Genomic DNA, 8,777 nt, shown 5'->3' with positions numbered 1-8,777 from the left:
ATGTTTGCAGGCTATTTTGTGCTCAGTTAGTGTGTAAAGTCTAAGTAGTGCCATTTGCCAGTATTTTTATATCTAATTTCCTGGGGAAATGAAGCTTTGTGTTTACTTTTTCCCCTCTATTTCTGTTTCCCCTTTCCTTACTATGTCCCCAAAAAGCTTTTGAATGCACAGTATGATTTCTACCATATTTTTCGTCTAGTAGAAGATCTCCAAGATTTGAATTTGCTCACAATTTTGTGAAAACTGGCAACTGGATAGAGCAGAAAGATCCATGCTATTGCTGCTCCTTGCTTCCTCCCCTCAGGCTAAAGGCAGAGTTCAGCACAATATACAATATATACCCTACAGTGCTGCTGCCTGTTGGCTGGGGAGCACTTATATCCTGGCTAACGAAGCAGTGTAGGTATAGCTCCAAGCCAGTAATCCATGGCACAGGACCCAGATCTCCAGCCAGACTCGTAGCAGATTCTGGAAGGAGCTGGGAGTATCGTGGTGGAGGAGGCTGGAGAGGGAACTGTAGAGAAGCACATTTTTTAACTGCATCAGTCACAGAACAACTTACTTTTTTTAAGTGTCTTTTCCCCACAAGGGTAGGAAGAGTTTCCTTTTGTTCTCCCTTTCCAGGCATAATTCCCATGTCTTTAACAGCTTCATCAGCTCTGGATTCTTGGACACTGCGTTTGGTGCATGCAGCACAGTGCCAAAAGTAGGTCACAGCCCACAGAGAAAAGCCATAAAAATGGAGAAGCTGTTGCTTGGCGTGAGCTGTAGTGAAGTTATGGGAGGAGTGGAGGCAGGGGAGGAAGCTGGCTTCCACTGAGGTGCTGTAAATGTCCCCTCCACTACTGGAGACGATCCCCCATGTCCTTTTGCTGTTGTCTCTCTTTGGCTCCCATTGGTATCACTGCTTATCCACATGCACTGCAAACTGGGAGATGGGAGGAAAATCAAAGGGTTCGCAAGAGGACAGTGGACACATTTTGAAAGGCTAACATTGTGACCTTTCTCGGCATCAAATGCTGAGCTACTTTTTTGTAGCTCTTTTTGTAGCTACTTTGCCTGCTTCTTTTTTACCTGAATGGCAATTGATCAGTTTGAGAAATCTGCTCCAGCTCTAGATACTGGGCAGCTGGGAAATATTTTCCTTTATTTGCCTCATTTGGGTCTACCCAGATGTTGCCGCACACACTTGGGAGATTCCACTTAGTTCCTATTGAGGACATGGTGCAGTGTGTCAGCAGAAGGCATGCAGATGTATTCCCTGCACAGCAGGTGAATTTGCTTTGCGATCCTCAGGTCTGTTGGTCACTGTGGATCGGACTGGGGGAGGTCATGAGCAGGACATGAAGGTAAGAGGACAGTGCTAGCAGTTGAAGATACAGTCCACTGGGCAGGGGTCATATTGCTATCTGCTGTAGCCAGTACAGCAGCAGATGAGCCACCTTTTCCTGCAGAAGGTCTTGCTGTGTTGCTTGCTGTTTCGCATAGCCTTCAGCTTAAGCAAATAAAATAGGTTTTGATGCAGCTGCTGACCGAAAGAGACTCTCCCTCTGGGGCTGCTTGCTAGAATATGTGATGGGGATGAGAGGGTATTTCCAGAAAACCTTCAGAAGGTTATCTCAAGTCACAATGTGCTATTGTGACTGGAAGGGACCTTGGAAACCATCAAAGCTCAATGGATCATCTCGGGGCAGAGTATTGTTTGAACAAATCTTATGATTTTATTGCAAGTTTACATTTTTAAAAGCCAGTTTTTAAAATTCGGTTCGTGGAAATAGTTAGAAACGTATGGACATATATGTCTGTCTTCATAGAATCATAGAATACCGGGTTGGAAGGGACCTCAAAGATCATCTAGTACAACCTTTCTTGGCAAAAGCACAGGCTAGGCAAAACGGCCCAGCACCCTGTCCAGACAAATCTTAAAAAGTGTCCCATGTTGTGGAATCCAGCACTTCCCTGGGGAGATTATTCCAATGGCTGACTGTTCTCATCGTGAAAAATTTTCCTCGTGTCCAGTCAGAATCTACCCAGGAGTAACTTGTATCCATTACTCCTCATCTTTTCCATGTGACTCGTAAAAAGAAAGTCTCCATCTTCTTTGTAGCCACCCTTTAAATACCGAAACATGGCGATAAGCATTTCTTGACTTAAAATGGTTACCTTCTCCTACACTGAAGATGAGTCTGAAACCAGCAGAATGCCTCCATTGCAGTTTCTCTGTGGTGGACCTCTAAAAAAGATACCCCTCCCACTTTTCCTTCCCCATATTCCCATTTCCTCCTGCCTATTTTAGAAAGGAAAGGCGGGAATTGTTTTCTTCTTGTCCTTGAGAAATCAAGAATAGTCTTTGGAGGCTGTTACATATGGTAGATATGAGTGGAAGAGAATAAAAAAAAATCTTGAATAATAAACTCCTACCTAAGTGAGATTTTCTATTGTTGAATAATGTCTTAAAATGAGTAAACATTCAGCTGTCTGCTGTGAGCATATCTCAATGAAGAACAGTGTACTCTACACACAGTAGTGAACGATGCCAGGAAGATGGGAGGAAAAGGTTAAAAATTATATTTTAAAGCCAAGGTAGTTGAAAAGTTTTTAATTCCCATACTACACTTTCCTTTCAGGATGTGAAATGCTCTCAGAATGAACATTTTTCTTGTATAAAAATTTATTTCAACAGAAGTTTGGCATAGGGAAATTTAAACTAATTAACTTTGTTGGGTCAGACTAACAGTAAAATCTGTGCCCATTCAAGCCTCCACAGCTTCTAACAAGAATCATTTCAGGCTATTCTTGTCTCTGTTGCTACTTATCAGCTGGGCTTCTTGCATAGGTGACATGTCACCATGGCTTCTACCTCTGCCTTGATGGTGTCAGTGAGTTTTGGGAGATGAATAGTTTCCGTGACACTTTTTGGGCTTTTCAGGTGTTTTGAGTGATGCTCAGCCTGATGCTTGCATAGACATGGAGGTTCCAGAGTTGCAGCAGAGATTGATCAAGAAATATCTAAGGATAATGTGATGAACATGGCACTGAGAAACGTGTTTCTCTCTCTTTCCAAGCTGTGGCTCCTATTGGAGAGATGTTTCCAGCCACACCTGGAGTTCTTCAGTCAGAATTACCTTCTCAAAGAAGGACTCTGAACCGACTGTAGGTGGGTCAAAGACAGCAAGCCTGTGCACTGCCCTGGGTGTAAGTGATCTCTCTCACTGGTTATTTCACCTCACAGCTGCTTGAGAGGAATAAGAGTTTGTGAGAAAGATCAATTTGCATAAATTAAGGGCTAAACTGACAGCCAAAGAAGTGATGAGGGTATGTGTATGTGTATAGGCACAAGCTGGGAGTAGGTGATACGTTTGTTTAAGGTGATGACTGGAAAAGGCACAGCTTTTGAATAGCTGCAGCTCTTAATACTTGGGCTGTTGAGTGAAATTTTGGCTCCTGATGCCAACAGGAGGCTGGTGGCTGTTGTGAGAGTAACAGTCATCCTATGCATCCTCAAACAGGTAAACTGGGCAGGATAGACTTCAAGGGGAAGGATTTGTGTAGGGTTCACTCATGTCTTTGAAGTCACTGTCTGGAAAGGCTTTCTCAGCTCTGCTAGTGCCTGGCCATGACTCTTGGGTTTCTGACAGCTTCTCTCATGCTACACTTAAAATACTGTTATGGGCAAAGATGAACATATTATATTCATACAGAGCCAAAAGCTTAATTAAAATCTTGACCTAATCAAGACACAATAAAGTTACTACTAGTCCAGTTGCAATAACACTAACACTTATAATCCAGATTAATACAGAAAAGCCTCATTAATAGTGATACTCTTAAAACTGTTATAAAAGAAAACTTGCCAATATCTAATCATCTTTTCCAACGCTATCCTTACCTTCTGATGTCCCTTTGAGTCTTGTGGTTGGTGGCACTGACTTTCTCACACAGAGAGGTGGTGGGCTGTCTCTGTGAGTTGTCAGTGTCCTGAGTTGTTCACCGGGAGAAGCACAATGTTCATGGTGGAGGCCTTTGCCTCCTCAGGCCTGGAGGCTGCTTGGGGCTATTTTTATATTTTCTCTCATCGCATTCTTTTTCCTTCTTGGTGGTTTCCAGGTGAAGTTTGAAAGTTGCACAACAGCTTCCCCCTGCCTCAATTAACATAAAAAAGGGCTATTTCTTGTTATGCAGTGACTACCTACACTTGTCAACATTTTACCATATATGGTATGACAGACCTAAAGCTGGAACAGGTTATACAGAAGTTACTTGACCACCAGCAATTGTTAAAGTAACACCAGCTCAGGTCATGATAAGCCTGGAGAAATCCTGACATGCCAAAGCCTGTGTCTTTCATTAACAATTTCAAAAATTGTGTTTACTGGGCTACATCAGTAGCTCGACAGATATAGACCTTCAAATGTTGTATCCTGTGGCTGTGAGAGGAGGTCCCCAAACATGAGAAGCTGTCACACATAGGGATCACAGGACCCTGTCTGGTGAGTCTACAAGATCTGTGTACAGAAATGGTCACACTAGTGTTGCACCTCTCGCCCATCCCAGCAGTGTAATGGAGCCGACATTACAGTTATGGGTAGGGCAGAAACCGCATTCACTGACTTGCACACCACTGCTGATTTTCTCAGGTACGTCTCACCACTACAGGGTTGCACTGAGAACTGGTGGGATGTTTTTTGTCTCAGGATGCAAGAAGCTTTTGCGTACTCCTGGTTCTCTTCATTTTTTTCCCCGTCACATGTTTGGTCTCTTGAGGTTGTGCCTTCTTTAGGACAAGGACTATATTCCTTTCTCTTTTCTGTCTTCTTTCTCTGATATGTGTTTACAACTTAGTCTTCAACCTTTAGTCTCAGAGATGTCTGGAGAGAATCAGTGCAGCTTATATTTCTGCAGAGGGGTTGGTAATGAGCAATGGAGGCAAGCTTTCCCTTGGGAATGATGAGCAGAGACCTGGGGATCACTTCAATCCCAGAATGAGCTTTTCCCCCTCCGTTAACTTGAAAAAATAAGCCAGATGAAAATATGTAATTTTTTTTAATACACCTGTACCTTACACTGTGCTTGTCCACAGTGCAGGGCCCACTGCCACTGGTGGTTCAGCTTAAAGATGCTGAGGGTGTCTGAGCGGGTCGATGTGCACCTGCTTTTCCCCAGGATGTCACTCCTCCTGTTCCCGGCGCAGAAAAGGGTGTCAGTCCCACACAGGAGGAGTTTCCCGATGGCAGGAGCGCTGCTGCCACCTCTTGGAGCTAGGAATAAGGGACGAGCCCAGCGCTGCAGTGAAAGAGGCCAGCCTGTGGGAAGCTCAGGATGGTCACCTCTTCATTTTACTCATGCATTTCCACTGGGAAGCTGTGCTCTGGTGAAAGCCAAAGATCTGAAACAGATGCAATTTATTTGTTGTCATCCAGACACTCAGCCAGCATAGAATCCATACCAACATTTGGTTTTCAAGGGGTATTTTTTCAAGCCAGGTTTTAAAGGGTGCACGTGGTGTGGCTCTCTCCAGTTTCCAGGGGAGGCTATACAGCAGTGCAATGAATGTCACCTTTATGAAGATTTTACTGCCTCTAAAATGCTATTAAAATGCTTTGCTGCTATATGCATTACTGTAAACGTTCTGATAAATGGAGGGATGGAAACCAGGTTGTTTTAAAGCCACACTAAGATCTGACCTGCTCTCTGTGTAACTAACATCATTACTTCTCTTCCTCTCCTTTGCTATCTCGGTTCTTAAGTGGTGCTTATCAGCATAATATCTGTGTGCTATCTAGGAATGCATTAAGCAACAGCTGTTACATGTTTAGTTCTCATCTTGCTCATGGGGGGAAAATATGTGTAATTAAATTGTTTTGTTCAAAATCCTCTTTACACTGAGTCAGTCTCTCCCTTGCTTTTTCACAGAAATGCACATGTGGACACACATGTAGAGTTCTCCTTTTATGCTCATGGAGATAGACCAGAAGGTAGCAAGGTTTATGATGGCTTTTAGCTCTGGGGAAATTTTGCTCCATAGCGTGTGGCTGTCCCCACACAGACTCTTCCCCTTACACAGAGGGACAGAGTTCATTACTGCTCAAAGGAGCCAAAGGAGAGACACTGTCAAGGCAGCCTTGATGCTGATGCCACAGGCTCTTTTAGATAGTTTGGGCTCCTGCTACCAAGAACTTTTTTAAAACAGAGAGTGAAAGTGATTTGCTGCTCTCTTGGAATGCAGCAGCAGCTGATGTTGTTGCTTGTAGCAGCCCAGGCTTCAGAGGGACGTGGTCATGCCTGTCCACGTTTACCTAAGCATTGAGCTGTTCCGGGACTAATGTCTCAGAGTGATACATTTGAGTCAGGGAAGGGAAGGTTACTTCCCTCAAAAGCATATCATCTGCTCCAGTGGGAGCAGCGGTAAATATTAGTGGCTGTTTTCAAACTGGGAAGAGCAAAAGTCAGATTTGGAGGCATTGGGCACAGACTCTATGAGGAGTGTAGGTGACCTTCTTACTGCTTGAGTTAATCCACGATTCTCTGTGATCTGTTCAGCAACAGGAGGTGATGGTTCATTGCCACATGTAGCAGTAGGTGATAATCCTGGCAACACAAGGACTGACACCAGCAAACGACCCTGCAAAGCTCCTGAAGACAGCTTGGGAGTGCACAAGAACATGTTCAATAGGCAAGAGATCTCCAGAATCACCTGCTCTCCTGGTTGTCAAGAGGGGCATCTGACTGACCCAGAGAGGATTCAGGAGCTGATTTCCAAACCTCTCTCCAGTACGCTCTGTACTGTGGGTCTTTCCTTGGCCAGCTGGAGGAGGCTGCTGATCATTCCTGTTCAGGTTACCACTAACTGTGAAGATCATAGAACTGTCCCTGAGTTTGCTGGTCCACCCTCTACTGAACTATTTCATTCCATTCCAACTTAGATTAATCTCATGATCTCAGGAACATCTCATGATGCTCAGTCATGACCTGTAAACATGCACAGCTGGGATGCTCCTTTGACGGAAATGCTGGTGAATAAGGAGTAGAGAGGATCTGACTTTCACTGGGACAGAATAGGACTGAAGTTGGGCAACACGGGGCCTGGCTCTGCTTGTGAGTCCTGTCTATATAGCACTCAACGGGGCTGAAGAGATAGAGAAGTTCCTGGTACATTTGGGTCTCTGAGTGCTCTGTGGATTAAAGCATGGGGACTTGGTGGCAAGGCAGAGAGTGCTGCAGGAGCCCAGCATGGATTCATTTCCCTGACAATCTGTATGGTGTATAGGGTTGATCTGCCTTTCCTAATCATAAACAGAAGCTAGTGCAACCACAAAGCAAGGTGAGTGGCACTGCTCATCAGCTGTGCAAGGCTTGGAGCTGGAAACAGACATGGCATGCTCAGGCTCATGAGTGCCTGAAGCTGATTTGAGTTTGGCTCAGCGAGAGCTGGGCTGGCACTTGGCTGGAGCCTGAAGACCAAGACACTTGATGGGCATCACCTTATGGGACAGCACAGCAGCACTTTGAGGGGACAACACATGCCAGCAGAGAGAGTCATATGGGGGTCTTCCTCCAGCACCCAAAGCTGCAGCAGCAAAACATGTTTTCTAGGGTGTATTGTGGCTCCTCTAGTGTGTTAACACAGAGAGCTCATGGGGTGTATGCATTTATAATAAATGCAAAAATCTCTTTGTACATCCTCCTTGCTATGATTCACACTGGCACAGGTGGTTATTACAGCAGTACCTCTAAGGCTCTGTGCCAGACCTACACAAACACCTTAGGAGAGTCAGTCCTTGTTCCAGAGAGCTTATTACAACCAAGTTGAAAAGAGTGATATGGAGATAGACAGCAGATCCTCTTGTCCAGATACGGGTTCTCCACCAACTGATTTTATAGTACTAGAGAGAATGAAGGACGTATTTATTGTTCAGGCAGGTAAAAATATCTCAGTCATAGAACTCCTAATGTTTGCTCCTTCACTGCAGTGTGTCTGTGTGTGTAAACAAGTTTACTTTGTCTGTTTCTTTTTATGGCTCAGACTCATACGCGAAATACACAAGAAATCTGTGCAAATAACACCAAGGCTCTTTCCAGTCAAACTGTCTAAATGTTTCCTAGTGCCAGCAGACCGGTTCTGCCCTGCAAGTGGCAAGGCAGCCTTTGCAGCTGACTTCTGTACGTGAAATCTTGCCCCCATCTTTGCCTCTGGACATGGTCTCGTTTCCCTGTTGGTGTCAGATGTACATGACGCAGGTCCTGGGTTGGGAGGCTGCCATGACAGAAGGCTAACGAGGCGTGATGTGCTCTGATTAACAGTGAGGCATGGATGGTCAGGGTGACGGACTGGGTAGCCAAGTCCCCATGGCACAAGGATATTTTCATTTTAGGGCCAGACAGGTTGGCATTTAGATTGCCAATGTCCACGTTCGCATGTGAACCTGGCTGCCATGCAGTCATTTAAAGCCATGCAAGCAGCTGCCTGGTAAATAAACAGAATGTGAAGGCACGCTGGCACTGAGCACTCCTCTCTGGAGTCATGAAGAGGGTCCTGCAGCCAGGAGCTTGGCCAGGAGCTGGTCTGCCCTGCGACCCTGGCCAGAAGGGTCTGCATGCTGATGGAGGAGCGCACCTCCCGTTTCGTGAGACGTTGCTGCGTGCAGCCTGGAGGAACAGGTTTTCTCCACTGCTGCCTGTTCCAGAGCGGGGTGCAGGCGTGGGAAGGACTGTCTGGGCCTAGCACCTGGAGGAAGGTGGGCTCTGTCCTGGACCCCCATGGATGCAAGCTGTAATGG

Source organism: Phaethon lepturus, unplaced genomic scaffold, assembly GCF_000687285.1.
Source record: "Phaethon lepturus isolate BGI_N335 unplaced genomic scaffold, ASM68728v1 scaffold17602, whole genome shotgun sequence".
NCBI lineage: Eukaryota > Metazoa > Chordata > Aves > Phaethontiformes > Phaethontidae > Phaethon > Phaethon lepturus.
The sequence above is the reverse complement of the archived record's forward strand: the minus strand, read 5'-3'. Positions refer to the sequence as shown.